The sequence below is a fragment of the Phacochoerus africanus genome, chromosome 2, assembly GCF_016906955.1.
Source record: "Phacochoerus africanus isolate WHEZ1 chromosome 2, ROS_Pafr_v1, whole genome shotgun sequence".
Classification (NCBI taxonomy): domain Eukaryota; kingdom Metazoa; phylum Chordata; class Mammalia; order Artiodactyla; family Suidae; genus Phacochoerus; species Phacochoerus africanus.
Genome location: NC_062545.1, coordinates 170,534,890 through 170,555,451, shown reverse-complemented (window position 1 = coordinate 170,555,451; position 20,562 = coordinate 170,534,890). Strand labels below are relative to the sequence as shown.

Here is a 20,562-nt window from a genome sequence, read left to right as displayed (position 1 = left end):
ATTTTACACCATTTTATAAATATTACCCTTCCCTGCTTCAGAGTCTCCCTGCCCTTCTCTGTTGAGAGTTCTTGAGGATTAAAAACTGTGTTTTATTGACATTCAGGGACTTGTTGAATGAATGATTGAGTGTGGAATTATCTGAGGTCACATGCCCGATAAGCACGAATTGAGCAAACTCTGCTAAAATATCACCAGGGTCTGAGGCTTTCCTTCCTGCAGCTCTGGGGATCTTAGCGTCCTACCAGCCCATAGGTGGTTCCCATGAGTGGGTGAGCAGAGATCGAAGGAGGCTTAAGAGGGCACTGCATTGATAACTCACAAGACCTTCCCCCACACCCTCTGTCTCCACAAGGGAAGCCTGGCTCCACTCATTCCCCCCATGCCCCTGGTCCAGCACCTACCCTGTCCTTGGTCGGAAGGGTTGGGTAGGGTCTTGAAGGAACCCTGCATGGTAACTGGGGCTTGCCTTGACCTTGTGCCTGGGGCCTGGAGTGGGGAAAAGCAATGGCCCGGAATTCACACCTCACACCTCACTAGGTGGCTGTTCACTGCATTCTTCTTAGCCTCAGCTTCTCCTTTGTAAAATAGGAATAATTATAGTACCGGCCTCATAGGTGTGCTGTGATGAGTAAATAAGATATTTGTAAAGTGCCTGGCTTGGAATACTGCCTGGTACTGAAGCTGCACTTGGTAGTGTTAGCTACTCTGATAATGATATGATGATGGTAATGTTGATGATGAAAGAGAAGATGACAATGATGAAGGGCTCCATGTCACTCCCTGTGCCACCTGCTTGGTACCTGAGCTCCTCCGAGACCAGGGTCTGCCTGGCTCCTGGGAGCTCCCCTTGCAGAGACTGGCACTCTGCCTGGGGCCTCATCACCTGCTATTTCACTTCCTCTGTGTTGTCTCCTGGGATCTCAGCACCTACCTGCCCCTGGTGTTGCTGTCTGCTGGTGAAATGGAGTGGGGCCCATGGGCCTTCCCCCTAGTAAACAGTTTGGGTGCCCAACTGTGGGGCACTGGGTGGGGTGGGTGTGGTCTCGTGACACCTGGCACCCCTGGGTTTTCCTGAGTAGAGCCATCGGCCATGACAGAGTGCAGGGTGCTTGCAATGACCCAGCCGCTCGTGGCTGGTTGAACCCAAGAAGGAGATTTGGGGGCACATTCCTAGTAGCTACCAAAACTATTTGTTTCAGGGATCTTCCCTGTTTCTGCCTTGCTGCAACTTACAGTTTCCCTTGGTGGAGCAGAAAGATGCACCTGGAGGAGCTGATGAGCCCCGAGACCGAGTAAGTCCATCTGTGTGCACCTAAGCAAACTTCTCTTTTGAACATGAAGTGCTGTTTGGGCATTTTGCCACCTGGTTCTGCCGTGTGTCATTGTTGAGGACTGTTTATGTTGGGGAAGTGTTTGTTTGGGACTCTGTTTCTGTCGTCCTCTCAGAGGATTTGTGACAGTTCTGACTTCTGGTGTGTGAGTGTGTAATCAACTGGTGTGACTGGTGTTCTGTTGCCTTTTGTAAAATGCGAAATTAAAGTTCAATTCATTAGAAAAATTCCAGCTGTCGAACTATGACTGAAGAAAAAAAAGGTGATTTTTTTTCCCCCTTTTTAGGGCTGCACCCTCTGCATATGGAAGTTCCCGGGCTAGGGGTCAAATCAGAGCTATAGCTGCTGGCCTATGCCACAGCCACAGCAACACTAGATCCGAGCCGCTTCTGTGACCTACAGCTCACAGCAGCACAGGATCCTTAACCCACTGAGTGAGGCCAGGGATCAAACCCCATCCTCATAAATACTAGTCAGGTTTGCATCCATTAAATAGAACTCTGATTTTTTTTTTGTTTTAATACTGGCAAAAGTATTCTTTAGATGCTGGAAAAAATTGGTTAGGATGAAATTCTTTTGAAACTCCAGAACTGGTTCTTTTTGCATATGCAGTTAGAGAAATCTAGCTTGATAAAATACTTTATTCAGAATTCTGACTCTGAGAAAATAAAAATGTGCCTAAGAGAAAGCTGGAAGTTAATTCTTATCATGTCCTTGAAATACAGACACAGTCCACTTTGCCTGAAATTTGAGCCTTGGGTTAATTAGTAAAACTTCAAGGCAAGCAGGGGAAAGGAGGAAGGAGGGCTTGGGTTTATTTTGTACCACATTAAAGATAAATTATGCTATTAAAATGCATATTTTGTTCTTAAGTTTGGCAATCAGAAAATGCTGGTACAACAGTTCAGTTACTTGTTTCTTGGTCTTGTTAAGCTTTTCAAGGGTTAAAAATTATAATATGTAAAAATGATAAGGGAAGCATTTCAGTATGTAAAGCAAGTAGGATGCGTGTTATTGGTGGGAGAAAGTATAAAGAAAGTAGATATTTTTGCTGAGGAAAAAAATGATAATTTTGTCCTACAGTTGGTTGTTTCTGAATGGGAAAAATGGGACAAATTAATATAAGTACAGAAAATGAGAGATGGTTTGTAAAAAAAGAGCTTTGAGGAAAGAATTTGGGGGATTCCCTGGTAGCTCAGTGTGTTAAGGATCCAGCATTGTCATCAATGTGGCTCGGGTTTGATCCCTGGCCCAGGAACTTCTGCATGCTGCAGGTAAGGCCAAAAGAGAGAGAGAAAGAAAAGAATTTTGTATGTTGTCAGCACTAATTCAGATTAGATTGGATTTAATTAGGTAAATGAACTTTGTTATTAATAGTAAACTAATACAAGACTAAATTTTTTTTCTCTCTGTTAAGAGAACAAAGTTTTCCTGGAATATTGAGCTGCTTTTGATAACAGATTCTAAGTTTCTTTATCTAGCTAACTCTGAGTTTTCCAGAGGGCCCCTGAGGCATCTCAGAGAGAAATATTTGTAAGAAATTTAAAGAATTCTGATGGAAAGCTGTTGTTTTGCTTCTAACCATATATTTGCCTTTTGTCTGTGGAAAGACTTTAGTCAAAGAATAAGTTTAATCAGAGAAGTAAAAAAAATGCAAAAACAAACAAAAAAAGCAATGGAATAGGACAAAATAATAATAGTTTAGTCATTAAATAAAGTCAAGGACATTTAGTTCCTCCTCAAGGGCTATAGATAATATTCCGAGCCATATCCTTTGAGCTGTTTTGTAGTCACTGAAACCCCCACCAAATGGAAGAAGTTAACTACCTGATGGCTAGACTGTAGCCATGACCTAAGTGGCCACAGTTCTAAGAACTGGACTCCAAAAAAAAGGAAACAAATGGACCCTGGAGCTGAAGACTAATTGTACTTACAACAATCAAGATCAGATCACCCCATGGCCAATTTCAAGAGGACTGTCAGAACCGGTTGTGCTCTTTGCATATAGCCCCCTCCCTCTGCCTATAAAAACTCCTGCCTACTGATTATCAATCAGTGAAGGGAAATGGCCTTTGGACAGGAGTCTTTCCCGACCTCCCCCCACACCTCCGGTTGTCAGTCTTTGAAATAAAGCAAACTTTCCTTTCCACCACCCTTGCCTCTTTAACTGGCTTTAGAGCAGTGAAGCACCACTTTCAGTAACACTGGGACTCTGCTCTTGTGCCCCTCTGACACCACTGTATGTAAGGTCCAGCCTCTGCCTCCTGCCACCTCCCTGACCAAGGGCTCCAACTGCCGGTCCCACTGCCCTTGGTTACCGGCATGAGGCTCCAACCATAAACACCTGGTACTCCTGGTTGGCCTTTCCTCCATGCCCCTGCCTCTCCCTCCCAGGAAGAAAACACCTACCTAGTACACGCTGCTGCCTTGTACTTCTCAGACCATTCTGTCTAGGGAGAAACTGCCGGGAGACCATTCACGTCATCACTGCCCTTGCCTTCCCCCAGAAACCACCTTGCAGACTCCCTGACCATGTGATGCTGGAGGGCTGATTGCTTGGTTCTTGTTTCTTACATACATTTACACTGATATTCAGCAATGGAACCTGGATAAAAGATCATACTCAGGACTTTCTGGGTACGTCTGTGGTCGTTCTTCTTTCCATTATGTCAAGAGGAGAGTCCAGCTGAAAGTTGGACCCTTGAATTTAATCATTGGTTCTATAAAGCTCACCTTCACCCTCTCACGGTGCTCATTCAAAGACAGCTGGGGCAGCCAGATATACCATATGTTATGAGGCTGAGTTTGGGAGCAGAGAAGTAAATTGTTACTATTATGGATGAAGCAATTATCATAAATCTATTTTTAATCTCTTCTTCCTTTTAAAATAATTGAGGCTGTCTTTTCATAAGAGGAAGAATTCAAGCTTTGATATAAGGGAAGGTGCAAAAAGCTCTTCTTCTCCTAGCTGAAAATGCTAATTGAGCAGCACTTTTTTTTTTTAAAAACTTTCATTAACTGCATTAGCCTGCATTAACACCTTTTAAAACCTCTTTAAAATTGTGTTCAATTCACTTTCTTTAATCTCTTCTTTTCCAGGAGTGTGGAATCACTTTGATCCTCATCGTCATCTCTTCTTTGATGACAATTTTGGGTTTAACTTGTATTTGGGAATTGAAATGCAAATGTGCAATTACCCACAACCTTCTCCCACTCCCACTCTGCTGGGGTAGTGAGGACCCAGATGAAATTTTTTTTTTTTTTGGTCTTTTTGCTATTTCTTGGGCCGCTCCCGCGGCATATGGAGGTTCCCAGGCTAGGGGTCCAACCGGAGCTGTAGCCACCGGCCTACGCCAGAGCCACAGCAACGCAGGATCCGAGCCGCGTCTGCAACCTACAGCACAGCTCACGGCAATGCCAGATCGTTAACCCACTGAGCAAGGGCAGGGACCGAACCCGCAACCTCATGGTTCCTAGTCGGATTCGTTAACCACTGCGCCACGACGGGAACTCCCCAGATGAATTTTGATGCTGTGTGTTCCTGGCCAGAACACCCTCCCAGCCCCTCCCAGGTCCCAGGGTAGGGTGACACTGTTTTCTCTTCTCCTGTAGGTCCTGGGCACTTGAGAAATTTGCATAAAATGCTGAGTTGCGCCTGCCCGTGGTAAACCTTCGACCAGTTGTAGAAATGATTGTTTTTGAGAATTTTATAAGGAGTTTCTTTCTTGTCTCCGAACATTGCTTTTCTTTGTCCTTTGCGATGGTGTCTTGACGTTGGGAAGAAAGCTGTGGAAATTTTTAAGAGAAGAAAGACATAAAACTATATTGGTTTCTCATTAAGTTAAACATAGAATTGCCATGGGACCCAGCAATTCCACTCCTAGGATATACCCTAATGGAAAACAGATGTTCAAATAAAACCTATACATGAATTCAGAGAAGCATTATTCACAATAGCCAACAGGTGGAGACAGTCCAAATGTCCACCATCCAGTGAATAAATATACATGTGGTATATCTAGGCAATGAAATATTATTTAGCCATGGAAAGGAATGGAGTAATGAAATATGCCACAATGTGGATAAACCTCAAAAACATTATTCTTTGTGAAAGAGGCCAGATGCAAAAGGCCACATGTTGTATGATTCCATTTATATGAAAAGTCCAGAGTCAGCAATTCCATAGAGATGGCAAGTAGATGAGAGGTTACCAGGTTGCGGTCGGGGAAGGGGAAATGGAGAGTGACTGCTTAATGGGTACAGGGTTTCCTTTTGGGGTGATGAAAATATCCTGCAACTAGGTAGTGATGATGGTCGCACAACATTGTGAATGCGCTCCATACCAATAATGAGAAATTGTATGCGTATTTTACCCCCAAAATAATAATTAGAAAATGGTATTGGTTTCTTCAAAGGGAACTGGGTTTAACTTCAAGATAATATCATCTCAGGCCTGGGGTTATGCATGTGGGAGACACGGGGAAGAATGGAAGAATGGGAAGAGCCTTTGGAGTCAGACAAACCTGGTTGTCAACCCCACTCCTTCCTAGGCTGCACCTGGGCACGTTACGCCTGGCCTTGGGAGCTCAGCCTGTTTTTTCACCTGTAAAATAGGAATAATAATACCTACCCCACGTGCTCATTGGGAGGCTGAAGAGAGATGACATGGGAAATTTTCCTGACGCGCGTGGGTGCTCAATGAGAAAATTGCCCGCCTTCCCTTCTGTATCAACTGTGGTTATTTTTATTGCAAAGAACAGAAACCAATTTTAGTGGACTCAAGGAAAATGAGAAACTTCACTGGAAGACTGCTGGGGTATGCCAGAAGTCAAAGGCCAGTTGCTTTGAGGAGAGCAGGACCCAGGCTGCTCCTGTGCCCTGCAGCCTTCAGCTGGTCAGCCTTCCCTCTGTTCCTGACCATCCCCTGACCTCTTTGTATCTCCTTTTTAAATCTACTGGGGGTGGGGGGTAGAGCCTGATTGGCACAGCTTGGGGAAGCGGTGTCAACACTGGAGTACCCTTATGAGTCTGGGAGCCCTCTCCTGCATCTATCGACGACTGTTCCCAGGGAATGGGAGTTAAACGTAGAATTACCATACACCTCTGTCACACATCTCTACCTCTGCCATAAGGAAGAGGAAACAGTCACCTCTTCCTCAGTGGCTGGTGTCGGGCAGGAGGTGAGGAGAAGCAGGGCACACAGAGAAGTGGAACAGCAGCCCTGGGTGCCAGCCTGACCTCTCCTTGCCTGGCATCACCTTCTCTCCCCCTCCTCTAAGATGCAGCTTTTGGCATCTTCGTAACTCTGCACCTGGCTTGCCCTGTTACCCTTTGATTTTTCACTGCAATGTAAGACACGGAACTCCTCATGCTCAATTCTAATTTTGCCTCCTCCTGGTGGCCTTCCCTGATTAGCCTCCATCCTGAGTCTTCTGTCCCTCTTCTGTTTCTCTTTCCCTGTATCGTGCACATGGCTCTTAGCACAGAATGCCAATTGATACCCCTAGGGCTGATCAACTTCTCATAGTGTGTGTGCATGCATGCATGTGAGTGTGCATGTGCATGTGCGTGTGCGTGTGTGTGTGTGTGTGTTTCTCTGCAACCCTGCGGTGTAGGCTCTGTCACTTATCTGCAGTTTTTATAGCACCAGCTCAGTTTTCAGTGATGTAAAGGGGTTATTAGGAGTCCAGAATGATGGCAAGAGGACAGAGGAACCCCTACAGGGCACGGGCAAGAACTTACTCATGGGAAAGCACCCTGCTGCCCAGTGAGTCCCCATCCGTCCTGGGCCACGCCACAGAAAGAGGGTCAGCCTGCAGATTGGGGGTGTGTGGGGCGTCCAGGCCACTAGAAGTCTATTTGCATGAAGACCAGAGGTTCTCATGGCAAAAAACTGACCCTAAAGGAAAGGGGAGGGAGGTGCACACGTGTGACCCTTCTCAGAGCAGGAGTGCAGGGGGACTTTAGTGTACTTCACACTGCCCGCTGCCCAGAGCCCCAGGAGGTAAGGACCCACACCTCTGCACCTCAGGTGCAGGGTCCCCACTGGGGAGGGTCAGACTTCGTTTGAATCTCACTGCGTCCCTTACTGACTGTGCGGCTGAAAGCAAGGCTCTTCCCCTAAGTTTTCTACTAGCAAAATGGGCACAAGACCATGTATTTTGCAGGGTTGCTGAGATGAAAGGTAATGAATTCGAAGTACCTCACTTGGTGTAGCACATTACTGCAGTTCTGTAAATGGAAGTGACTTAAGGACTTAGGGCCGGAGGGTGTTGGGGGAACTCCTGGATTCTGGAGGGATTGGGGGCCAAATTATGCGTAACGGGGAAGACCCTGGGGGGGGGGTCCTGTGTCTGGGTCCCCTCACCCTGCCTAGCAGCTGGTTTTCATTGACTCCTTGGCGAACATCTCTCAGGAGTCAGGTGAAAACCCTGGTTGCTCTGAGGTGATGGAGGGAGATGCATTTAGAAAAGGCAGCCTCCCCTATCTGTCTGCTGGCTGGTGTGTCCAGGCAGTGGGCTGGGACTGATGAGACAAGAGAGGCAGATCTTTCAGGCAAGAGGCCCTCCCCTCTTCACTTCCATAAGTTGACTAAGACAGTTAGTTTTTCCTGTCTTGAATTGAGACTGTAAAGACCCATAGCTGCTGAGATGGTTGGGGAGGGGGACACTTATTCCTCCACTCCCCCCACCCCCATAAGAGGGAGAGTTCCAGGGCAGCAAACCACAGAACAAACAGAGCGTATTTTCCTGGAAGGTTAATTCTCCTGGAAGATTTTAATATAAAATCAAACATGCCAGAAAGCACGATTCCCAGGAATTTTTTAGATGAATATCGGGAAGGTTTTTACAGTTAGAAGGGCCCCTTCAGTTGAATTGCAGCCTGTGAAAGGAAGTGCTCGTTCCCACCCAAGACTCGTTTTCATGGAATAGTCTGGGTGACTCTGGGTTGATGTAGAGCCACTGGGGTTTAACTTCAGGTATAGACTTTTGGATTTCCAGTCTCTCTTCTAGATCTTGGAATTGCTCTCAGGTCAAAGCTGGGCTATCACTGTGCCTCTAAGCTTCCAAATTTCATCTGGAAAACTAAGAAGTAGGAGACACATTTACAGCCTGAAGCCAGGCATAATGCAATGACCCTCCAGCTACTGTATCCCAGGGGACATTCTAAAGTGACACAGGAAGTGTCAAGAAATCATAGGCTCTCCTGTCACTCAGGAAGAAGGTAGGGGTTATTTCAAGTTCTAATCAGCCTGCAGATTGTTCTTTTCTTTCCATAAAGCCCAGTCTAGCCACGATGTCTCTTGGCATCCCAGTGTAGGCATAGAGAGATCAAGATAAAGGTGTTTCTCTTCACCTCTCAGCTGGCTAATACCTAGTCCAGGCTTTCCCTACTAGTTGATGACTTTGGGGGAACTGTTTAAACTTTTAAAGTTTTCTCATCTTTACTAGTAATTAATAATCCTTTCCTTGGAGTTCCCGTTGTGGTGTAGCAGAAACGAATCTGACCAGGAAACATGAGGTGGCAGGTTCGATCCCTGGCCCCGCTCAGTGGGTTAAGGATCCGGCGTTGCCATGAACTGTGGTGTAGGTCGCAGATGCGGCTCAGATCCCAAGTTGCTGTGACTCTGGCATAGGCGATTCGACCCCTAGCCTGGGAACCTCCATTTGCCACAGGTGCGGCCCTAAAAAAAAGGCAAAATATAATAATGATAATAATAGTAGTAGTAGTAGTAGTAGTAGTAGTAGTAGTAGTAGTAGTAGTAGTAGTAATACTTTCCTTAAAGTACTATTGGGAGAATTTGGTGAGGCAGTGAATACCAAAGGGCTTGAACTAAGGTCTAGAACATGACAGACACTTAATGCGTGTTAATTATGATGATTATTATTAAAACTGAAAAAGCTACAAAAACCCTTAGAGGGATTGGGGAATATGTGAAATGGAAGCCAAACCTCAGAAGTTCCCTCCAGCAATGCTTAAAAAAATGAATTAAAAATTGTAAACTCCAGCAAGCAGGCAATCATTGACAGCAACCACAGGAGGAAAGGCATGCCCCAGTCCCGTGAATATTAACAGTGATGGCTAAGAAAAGAAAACAGGATTCTGGAGTGGGATGGAGAGAGACAGCACAGCAAGGCTCCTCTTTCAGTAGGTAAAAATCTAGGTTTGTTTTCAAAGAAGACCCCCCAACCTGGAGAGATGCAAAATGACTGAGTTTCCTTGTCTTTTTCCTCTTCCATCTTGTGAATAGTGGGAAGGCTTCAGGAGAGGTGAAACGGAGGATAGCAGAGAGGGAGCTGCCCCCCAGCAGAAATGAAGGCTTCAAGGGGAGACCCTCAGGTCAGGCTCTTCTCCACGGTGATGGAGTACATTTTTAAAGCAGGTGGAGAAAACCCTGGGCCAGGTCATGTAACAACTTTGGAAGAGAAAGCAGAATCCAATTGCTCTGAGTGTGTACTGCCTGAGTTCAACTCCTCCGCATCCCAATCCCTTCCCCATCTCTCAGGATGAAGAACAGGGCCCAGAAATGCTTTACCCAGGCCTCAGTCAGGAGACCAAACCAACTGTTTTCAGGCGTGGCAAAAAGTGCCGAGAAGCACCCTCACTACATTAGTGCAAACAAGAAGTCCAGAGCTATTCAAACAAAGGGAGATAAACAGAAGACACATGGCAACCACACAAACATGCTATAGCTGAGAGAGGAAAGTACCCAACCTAGAAGAAAAGATGTTCCTGAAATAGAAGGAGGCTCTCCACTGCTGCTGCATATATAGCTTCATAAATCCATACATTCTAAGTGACAAGAGAGAATAACAGAATGGAATAGAGATGCAAAGCTAAAAATGTAAACGGAGGACACAAATCTTCATGAACACTAAAGTTAGAAAGAGCCAGGAAGGAATCGACACAGCTGAACACAGATAAAACAGAAGTGACTGACACAGAGAACAGGCTTGGTGGGGGTAGAAGAAAAAGAGATTTCAGCAATTAGAGAGGAGTTACTAGATATCAGCTGAGATGGAGATGCTCCAATATGAGCATAACAGGTGTGGCCTGAATTCAAGAAGCCAACAAAGGATAAAGAGGATGTACCAGAGATGGACCAGACAATGTCCCAGAAATGAAGAAAGGAATGATCCTGTAGATCAAAAGACCATACGGTGTTCCAAGATGTGATTATAAATACTCATTTCTGAACACGGCTTGAGTAGGCTCTTGAACTTCCGGGATAAAGAGAACAGTATCTTTGGGTATCTGGAGAGCAAAATCAAATCACCTGTAAGGGTTGGCGAGGTGGTGAGGATGCGGGGGGGCCTTGGCAGAAGGATATAAGGCTGACCGTGGGCTTTCTCCATAGTAATTACCCATTCCCAGAAGACCAAAAAAATAATGTCTCCAAATCTCTGGGAGAGACTGTGTCACCTAAGGATATAATGCACAGGCATGCTCTTGTTTAAGTACAAAGACCAGGCAGACAGGCCTTCTCACATGTAAGAGAACGTCTGAGTACTTCCTCTGTGAGCCTTTAGTGAGGCTCCACTTGATAAGGAAATCCAGCCAATTAAGTTAAGAATAAAAGCAAAGAATTCAGGAATCAAGCGAGACTGATCGTTTAATAAAATGTATTTAAAAATAAAATTTCCAACAACTGTGGGAGTTATGGTTATCAAACACAAAATCATAAACCTTATGAAAATAACATAATAAAAATAGGAAAATACAAGGAGGTATGAAAGTACTAGTGTCTTTACACAGAGTGGGGGATCAGTTGATATTGTTTATAATACAAACATGAAATTTAAGAAAATATTTATTATAATATATAATGCTTTTTTTCCCTAATCTCTTTAGTTAACCTTACAGGAATCTTAAAAAAAAATTTTTTTGTGGTCAAGCACATTTGTTTGAAGTTCAACAATTCCTTCTGTTTCACTTCGGCTTCTTTTTCTGCTGATAAATTCATGTAAAATTAAATTTGGTACTTTTTATGAAAATAGCATGTGTGGTATTATCCCATTTTTATTAAAGTATTTCTGACTTTCTTTCTACATATGTATCCAATTAGTTGGCTTTCTCTTCATATGAATATAGAGAAAGTTACCGGCAATGATGTTTACCTAAAGTTAATAATGGTTATTTCTGGGTGATAGTTAACTTTGATTTTGAACCTTTCTGCCTTGCTTAAGTTCTTTAGAGTGAACATATGTATATTTTTAAAAATAAAAACTATACAAGTTTTTTTTTTTTTTTTCTGTTTGTTGTTGTAGAAAACCCTGAAAATAATTATGGCAAGGAGTTAAGAGTGATGTTTTTCTCTTCTGGTGAGTATTTAGTTTCCGTAATTTTCAAATTTTTAAAAATGAACAATTCTGAATTGAATAAAGCGATGTAAGTAAAGAGGAAGAAGCAGACATTTTGCCAAAGGTACACTTTGAAAGAAAGCAAATCATCCTAGTTCAGGGTGTTAGCTAAAGTCTGTGGAGGTGACAGGAAAAGAGCAGATGAGTGCTGTAGGAATCGGCAGGGTGAGACCTAGAATTTAAAGACTAACCCCTGAGCAAACGCACACCAGACTTGGGAATTCTTTAAGGCAAAACATGGCCATTTCAGCAAAGGCTGACCTGAGGTAATAGGTAAGTAAGTAGTTAGGTAGCTAGATAGATAGATAGACAGATAGGTGATAGATAAATAGATAGATAGATAGATAGATAGATAGATAGATAGATAGATAATAGATAGAATGGAATCCACAGGAGAATCTTGGATTGAAAGGAGCCAGATGATGATGAACAAAAGAATTTGCTCCCTCCCTACATTTGATGAAGGGCTTCTCTATTCTCCATGTATTTTGTGGGATACCTGGTAGAGCTTGGATATTAAAATAAAGTTGGAGCTGGAAAATTCCTCTGGGGGCCTGTAAGCGTTTGAAGCCATCAGGGTGGAGATGAGAATTCGTCCTCTTAGGCAGTTCTGGGAGTCACCTCTTTATTGGGGCCTTTCAGTCAGGGCAACAGGACCTGTCCATTTTTCTTGGGGAATCTATGAAACACAGATGAAGTGCACCAGAAGCAGAGTCTGCAGCCTGAGATGTTCAGGATTTTGTTTAAAATGTATCTGGTATGTTAGGAGAGTCTAGGACCATGGAGTTAGGATCCTAATCTATACCCCACTGCCCCGCCCAATACCTGGATTTACAATATTCTTGCACAAACAGTGTTGTTTGTATCCTTTTATCTTACATTTTTCTCCCAAGATATATGGAGCCAAACAAGGGGTGGAAGCTGCATTCCCCCTTCTCTGCAGATCAGGTTCAGGGAACTGGGCGTGAGCTGCTGCTATATGTTCCTCACCAAACAGGACACTAAAATCGGGAATCGTTTCGATTGTCACATCTGGGCCCTGCTGTTTAGACCATATCCGTGGGACATGGGATCTCCCCAGAAGGAAAGGGATGTCCTGGGGTGGAAAAGGACATGGGCCTTGCACTGAGGATCTTCCCCTCTCCCTGAGGCCGCAAGGAGTGGACTGCAAGGTGTACAGATTCCTGGAGATTTCCAGGGCTCCAGGAGACAGGGCTGTTCCCCTCCACGTGGAGTCCTGCTAGGAGCTGGGCAGTCAGTGTAGGTTTTTGACTGTGAGCTTTAAGACTAGCAACTTCTGGTAGCAGGCGTCATTAATCTCCATGTTGTACATATCTTACTCCTAAGCCTTCAGTAAAATTGTGTTAAAATACCAGCTCAGTCTTAGCTGAAATAAGGGGTGGAGACAGTGGCTTGTGTCCAGAACTGAGATGACACAGTGAGGGGGTGGTGGGTGCACTGGCCTGGAGAAACAAATCATCAGATGGTAGGCAGTGACCCTGTAGTGGAGCTGTGCCTGGAGCAGGGCGGTGGGGAAGTCAAGGCAGGAGCAACCATAGCGTCTTAGGAACATATTTGCATTAAATGCATGGAGAGGCTCAGAAATCCTTGGAGGGGGATCCCAGGAAACACTGTCCTCCCTCCATCAGCCACAGCAGATGGAAGCATGGGGTTATTTAAGGAAAGGGGACCCCAGAAATCTGGAGAATGGAGGTGTTTGGGTTAGTTGTCAGAATGCTTAGGCAGGGTTGCGTCTGTCTGTCCTCATTTCAGGAAACACTCAGTCTTTCTCACCTGAGCATTTGGGGGTTTCTCTAAAACCTTGAGTTTAAAGGCACTTGATGACATCACTAAAGGGAAGGCCCTGAGCCAGCTGCAGCCAAGTGACAAAGCCAGCCACTTGTCACTGGGGTGGTTGGCTGCCCACCCTGAGAGCAGGGGGCTGGATGAAGTATGTTCTTGTCTGAGATCCTCTCTGCTCACACACAGGCCCACCAGGCTGCTATCCCTCCATGGCTTGAAGTTCCCCTTCCCAGCTGGACTTTCTTCTGTCAACCCAGTTTTTAGACAAAGCCTAAATTTGTCTAAATTTCCCTGGTCTTCACTTCACTTAATCCCTGCAATGCAGCTTGTGGAAAACAGACCTTTTCTTCTTTTTCCACCCTAATTTTCCCCGCCCTCCATCCTTATTATGGTTTTCTTTAAAAAAAAAATCATTTATTTTGTTTCTTAATAGTTTCTAACATAACTGACATATGGTAATGGTAGAAACTTGATTTCTTTTAATTTTGGGGGGGGACTATACGCTTGAGGAGCTGAGAGATGTTGCAGTTGGGCTGCTGTGTCTTTCTGTGTCCAAAGGGCCACCTGCTGCTATGCAGGCAGTCTTCAGAGAGTTGTGGGTACTAGGCTGGGGTGCCAGGAGAGGAGAGGTGCAGGCACTAGAGGGTGCTCAAGTCTCTGGGCTGCGTGGCCCCGGTAGTGACCTCACTCGGCAGGAAGAGGGAGCTGTGGAGCCAAACACCTAGCAATGCAACTTTGGGCCCAGCCAGCCAGTAACACCTCAAAGGATTCATCTTGGTTTGCTGCAAAACCTCCACTTGGTCCAAGGGCACCCCACCAGCAAATTCTACCATCTGTTGAACCCTTGTGTTCAGGGCCTTAAGGCAGCTGGGTAGGGTACTTTAAAAACCTAGTTATATTTCATCTTCCCAATAACCCTAGAAGGGAGATATTATTCCCATTTTACGGGGGCGGGGGGGAGCAAATGGAGATTTAGAAAAGGTACAGAAGTCGTTAAAGGTCAAAATCATCCGGCTACCAAGGAATGGAGCTGAGAATCTCAACTCACACCACTGACCCCAAAGCCCAAGCCACAAGCCACTGCTTCTCCGTGTTGCCCCACCAGCTGAGCTGAAAAAGCATCAGACTTCTCATGGGGGAGGGGCGGGCTTTGTCCCAGCAGCAGGAGGCCCACTAGCCCTGTCCAGGTGTCAGCTGTCGGGGACTTACCATTTCATAGGCTTTGCTTTGGTTTTTGCAGAGGTTCTCACACTTGACTAGGGGATGGAGACTTATCTTTAGGTTCCATCTGACTGGGGATGCTGGTGTGCAGGGGGTAGGGTGGAGTGTGGGGCACAGCTGCTCATCCTGGGGGTTGCCGTGTCTGAGCCAGTGATACCAGGATGGTGAAGGGGTCACTCTAGACATGGGGGCTGCTGGCTTGTCTGCAGGGTGGAAGTGGGAGTTGTGCTAAGCCTGGTCTCCATTGAGGAGGAAGGTGTAGCATCGCTCTAGGAAGGCCCCATGAGAGTGTTTTGAAATAAGGGTGTGGGGTAGAGATGTGGGGGCCCTCTGGGGAAAGGGGAAGCCCTGGGCAAGTCTTGTCAATCTAAGCTTCCTGTGACGCCCCATGGTCAACAGAACAAGAAGTACAGACCAAATCAGCCACAAGAGGAACTCGTAGATCACTTTGTCTGAAATCCTCATTTTGCGGATGAGGAAACTGAGGCTTGAGGGGGGCTCTGACTCATCTAATGTGACAAAACCTGTGTGGGGCAGAGGTGAACAGGCTCCTGACACCTCACCACACTTTGGGACCTCTTCTGCCCTCCCACCCACTCCTGGGGTCTTTTGCTGTCTTAATGTAGACTAAATCCACGCCCAACCCCTCCCCACTCCCGGCACCAGATCCTCCTAGGCTAAATCAGACATCCTCTTCTGTTCATTCCTATCTTCAGGCTTTGCCCACACTGTCCCTTTGCCTGGCCCTGTGGTGGCTGCTTGGGTATCCCACTGGCTTGCCTAAAAAACTCCTCATTTACAGCCTGAATCAAATGTTACCTCCTCCAGTCTCCCCAGCTGGAAGCGGTCCCTTCTTCCTCTTTATTCCTGAATCCATTGTTTGGGCTTTTCTGTAGGATGAGTGATCTATCTGCTTTCTCTCTCTTTATTGCAACAGTTTACAGAGCGCACATCTTCCTCTGAACACTGGGAGATGAGAGGAGTGAGTACTGTAACCGCTTGTTTGGACATGAGAAATCTAAAGCTTGAGAATGTTAGATGACTAATGAGTGGCAGAGAAGAAGCCAGGCATCCTGACTCCCACACTCTGGATAGGAGCCAGCCTGCTTCCTCTGCAGAACCACTTCTGTTGTCTCTGGAGCTGTGCAGTGCACAGCCTGGGCGACTGTATCCCGCAGCCCCACCTTTGTGCCTGGTTCAGGGTCCCACTTGAGGCAGATGCTCAGTAAATATGGGTGGACTCAGTGGAACCACAACTCAGAGGTTGCTCTCTTTTCTTTTCCTTTCCTCCCTCTTCCCTTTCTGAACCTGTTTCCCTGTTAACACTCTGCATTTTCCACTGAATATTTCATTGGGAAGAAGCACATTTAGAGATGTGAAGCACACATTTTGCTGGGCCTCAGCTTTGATGAATCTTTGATGCTGAAGCTGGGAGGCAGAGGCTGCAGCAAATTGCGGGGGAGGTGAGGGAGGGGTTGGGGAGGGGGTCTCGAAGGGCCTGATTCCCCCTCCCTTGCCTCTGGGGGTGGGGGGCGGATGGAATTCAAACCTGCCAAGCGCCTTGCTATGTTCTGCACCCTGAAGTCATGTGGGGTGGGAGGGGTGAGACTATGTGCGAGCTCTGGGTGGGAGGGGTCAGCACAAGGCTGGGGGCGGGGCAAGCTGGAAGTCACTCTACCAGGCACCACCCACTCTAACCTCAGCTCTCCCTCCCTTCTCCAAGAGCTCTGAGGTCAAACCAATTTCTAGCTGTGTGGCTTTGGTGCGTCCTTTAACCTTTCTGAACCTTACTTCTTCAGTAGTAAATTGGAGATGCTAATACCTTCCTCCTCAGGCCATTGTGAGTAAATGAGATACCTGTTTACTGTGCCTGACTCATGCTCAGTAAATACCAGTCCTCCTGCCCCTCTGTTCACATCCACCTCCTAGAGCCTGCAGAGGCAGTTTTCTCAACGTGTGTATGCTGTGCCTGCGCCATGGGCGGGCCCTGCCTAGAGGCCTGACACTCAGCTTTGCTCTGTCTGCCCAAACAGCAGTGGATAACCTACCTCCAGAGCTCTGTCCTTGGCATCCCAAGGCAGTTAGAGTTCTGAACAGACTCAGGTTGTACATGTGGCTCCAACAGCCCCTTCTTGGGGAGAGACCCTGCCTGGGTCAGAGCTGGGGGCCCTGTGGGGCTTTGGGGGAGAATCTGGGAGCTGGAAAGTGAAGGGGCTGACATTTTACTAGGAATGGGATTGTTCTGCAGCCAGGTAGCAGAGAGCTTGAATTTGGTTCCCAAATCTGAGCCTTCCTAATGGAGACATGTTAATCCAGGAACTCCCAGAGTGGTGTTGCCTGTCTTTTCAGGCGGCTGTCCGGTGAGAACGCTGAACCCTAACCACTTGATGTAGGTCCCTAGCACTTTGTCCCTTTGGAGAAAGAATTCTGCAAAGAGACTAGGGTCGCGAGGCAATGAAGTGTTTGTTTAAAGAGAGAAGAGAGAGAAGACAGGTGTGGAGAAAACACAGGCACCGGCAGCAGTGGGAGGGAGGGGGAGAGAAACAGCAAGAGAGGAAAGGAGCAACAAGTCCTTTGGAGGTCCTTTAAATCGCTTTATGGGGCGGTCCTTCCGGGCTTCCTCTGACCAATCATCTTGCTTCGTCTGGCTTTGGCCTGACTCAGGGCGCTGCCCTCAGGATGGGTTTTAGCCCAAGAGTTTCTGGGAAGTTGACCGGAAATGCTATGGTCTGATGCCCCTCCCTTCTCTGACCCCGAGGAACCTTTCTGCACAGGGTAGTTCCAGAGGTCTCCTTGACCTCAGGAATGAGAAATAGATGGCTGCTATCTTTTATCCAAGCAAGATAAAGCTTTTACCTTGAAGTTATCTATCCACAGGGAACAGATTAGTTGCTCAGCCTGGGACCCACTATCTCCTGCTTTGCCAGGTCAAGTTCTCCACCCCAGCCCTCAGACGTCCCCATAGATGAACCCTGCCGGGCAGCTCACTTCTGCCACAGTCACAAGACCCACCACCGTGACCTGGGGAACAGCTGCTGAGTGCCTTATGTGCAGTTAAGAGTGGGGGCGCCTGGGGCTGACTCTTATCCACCCCCTCCACCAGGAGGTGCTGTCTGCAGAGAGGGGCAGATGAGAGGAGCCCTGAGAATGTTCTGGCATCTTAGCTCTGCTGTTTCTACCACCCAGGGCAGCCCCCACCCCACTAAGTTTCAAATGCTGGCATCTGAGGAGCTGCTCCCCTCCCCAAGTCCTCCTTCCCTTCCTGGTCTGCTGGAGCCGCTGCCTCCCCAGCGTCAGGTGCTGTTTGGGCCCAGACCTTTCTCAGGACTAGGCTGAGTGGGCAGCTGAATGAAGGTTTCTGAATGAATGGCTTCCTGTCCTGCCAGCTCCCTTCATTGCTGCAGGAAACTCCCCCTTACAGAGCCTGGATTTGGCTTTCAGAGCATTTCTCTCCATTGACACGCCAGGGAAAGAAGGAACATGGGAGCCACCGTCACTGACACCAGGATCGTTGGAAAAGATGGGGCTTCTAGGACACGGGGCATTTATGGGAGCAAGAGGGGCTGGGGCCGGGGAAGGGGAGGACAGCTCAAAGACAGCGTTCTCCTGGCTAACATCTGACCTTGCGGCCTAGAGCTTCACTGAGCCTAAGTTCTTGTGTAAACCTCATTCAGGGTTCTTGGGGGTGAGGGTGGGGGAAGGGAGGTGGGGCATAACTTCTGTCCTGAGTCATAGATAGGGACCCCCCGCCCCCCTTGACACCGATTACCGCTGAGGCTCACAGTGACTTGCCCAAAGTCCCAGAGCCAAGGTTCAGCACAGCCAGGCTTTGTGGCTGTAAGACACAGCTGGGCCTGGCAGCCCCAAGTGGGCTTGGGGTGATTTAGGGGAAAATCATAGGTTTCTGTAACCACATGGCCACTTCAGGGTCAGCCCCGGCAGGGATTCAGGGCTCCTGGGGGCCGGGGCTTTTGGTCTGAGGGAGGAAGTCCTGAGAGCTGCTGCTGGGCCTAGTCATAGGGTTTTGGAAACAGAAGCGACCTTGAACTTTGGTGAGGTGAATCCCACCCTCTTGGGCTACAGTAGAAACAGCTGAGGTCAGGGGGGTCAGGACCCTGAGCAAGGTTGTCAGCAAGTGGAAATTGACTCTGGTCGCCTGACTGTTCTTTCCATGTGGCCCCAGGCTTGTCTCTTTCCAGTAAACTGCTAGAGATACGGGCTGCCGCTTGGCTGGTTTCCCCCACCCACATATGTGGGGGGACTTTCTCTCTTACCCTTTGCCCCGGTTTCTGTGTTTGCACTACCCTCTCTCAGTTCTCTGACCTCCCACCTTACTGCCCGCTTATCTATCATCCACCCGTCCATCCATCCGTGCACTTGTCCACTGAGCAAAGTGTTTACGGGCATCTCTGTGTCCAGGAGGCCCTGGGCCCTGCACACTCTAGAAAAGGGACAGAGACTTCAAACAGAGAACCCCACTGACACCTCACGAGGCCTGTGATTCAGGCCATGAAGGGAAGGCATGAGGGACAAGGAGAGTGTGTAACTGTGTCCTAGCCTGGGCTAGGAGAGTCCGGGAACTTTCCTGCAGGAGGTGACATTGTTCTGATTTAGGAGAGACAGTAGTGAGTGATGGCTTGGAGCGAGAGCTAAATTTTCTCCTTAGGAATTGAACCTGGGCAGCCTGGTTGAAAACCAGGAGTCCTAGCCACTAGACTAACTAGAGGCTAAGAGTAGAATTGCCCTGGTTCTTGTCCCTTGTTGAAAGCAAGAATGTATCAAGGAGGCAAAGACTGTGAAAGCAGGTATAAAGTTTATTGTTGGAAGCACAGTACACCATGTGGGAGAGCACACAGAGAAGCAGTCTATCTAAGACAGAAGCAAAGAAGTAATACACACTCTAAAGAGGAGCGTGGGTGCGGGCATCCTCCTCAGTGAGGAGCCACCAGAGAGGTGATTTATGGCACTTATTTAGCACAGTTCTTCCTGGTCTTTGTTTTCCTTTGGCCAATTGTCTTGTTGTATTTCTCACACCTGAATGGCACAGGACCCTCCCCAATACGCATGCGCATATTTGGCAAAGATGGATTCCAGAGCAAAGGATGCTGGGATGGTATCAGGACTTATTAGGGCCTGGCACCCCCTCCCTTTCTGACCCCTAGGAGTCTTACTGCGCATGTGTAACTGGGGAGCTCTCCTTGACCCCAGGCGTGATTGAAGTGGTCATCTTTCTACTCCCGCAGAGCTCAGCACCTGCCATTAACTTTTCCCTTGACATATCAAAGAGAAACAAGGCCCAATTTACTCGGCTTAACAAGTCCCAGCTGTTCTCAGCCCAGGGGCCCATCTACCTCCTACTTCAGTCTACCCTCCCTCCTCAACGCTGCTGGCTCCTCAAGGTCTGTCCCTCTGGTGTCTTCTCAGCAAAGAGCACAGCAGCCGGGTCCCCGGCCATGCTGTGTGAAGCCCGGCGAGATGGGTAGGGAGGCGAATGAGTGTGTCTTCTGGATGCAGACAAGGCTGCTGTGATGAAACTTGGGGCAAATTCCTTAGCCTCTTTGAGCCTCATGCTCCTCACCTGTAAACTGAGGATGGAAGTAGCCCCACCCTGAAGGACAGAAAGTGCAGACAAATAAGTGGTCTCTTTTCTCCTTTGACTTGACACTGTGAGGATCGCTGTCTCAAGCCTTCCAGTTTGTTCCTTGCTCTGACTTTTTGTTCCTGGTTCATCTTGTGGTGCAAGCAAATGATGACTGATAGGACATGAATGATATGACATAAGCAGTTGTTATTGTTGGAAAGAGCCCTGGTTTTGGAATCGTGGGCTCAAGGACTGCTTCTTC

At 47.3% G+C, this 20,562-nt stretch overlaps 1 long non-coding RNA gene across 1 annotated transcript in view; it reads left to right on the top strand.

Annotated features, from left to right (window-relative positions):
- The first annotated feature begins 1,098 nt into the window (after window positions 1-1,098).
- The window catches only part of LOC125119758 (uncharacterized), a 91,863-nt gene continuing 72,399 nt past the window's right edge, over window positions 1,099-20,562 (top strand). The window contains exons 1-2 of the long non-coding RNA XR_007133161.1: window positions 1,099-1,295; window positions 11,603-11,656. This is a non-coding gene — a long non-coding RNA (uncharacterized LOC125119758). The remainder of the gene's footprint in view (window positions 1,296-11,602; window positions 11,657-20,562) is intronic.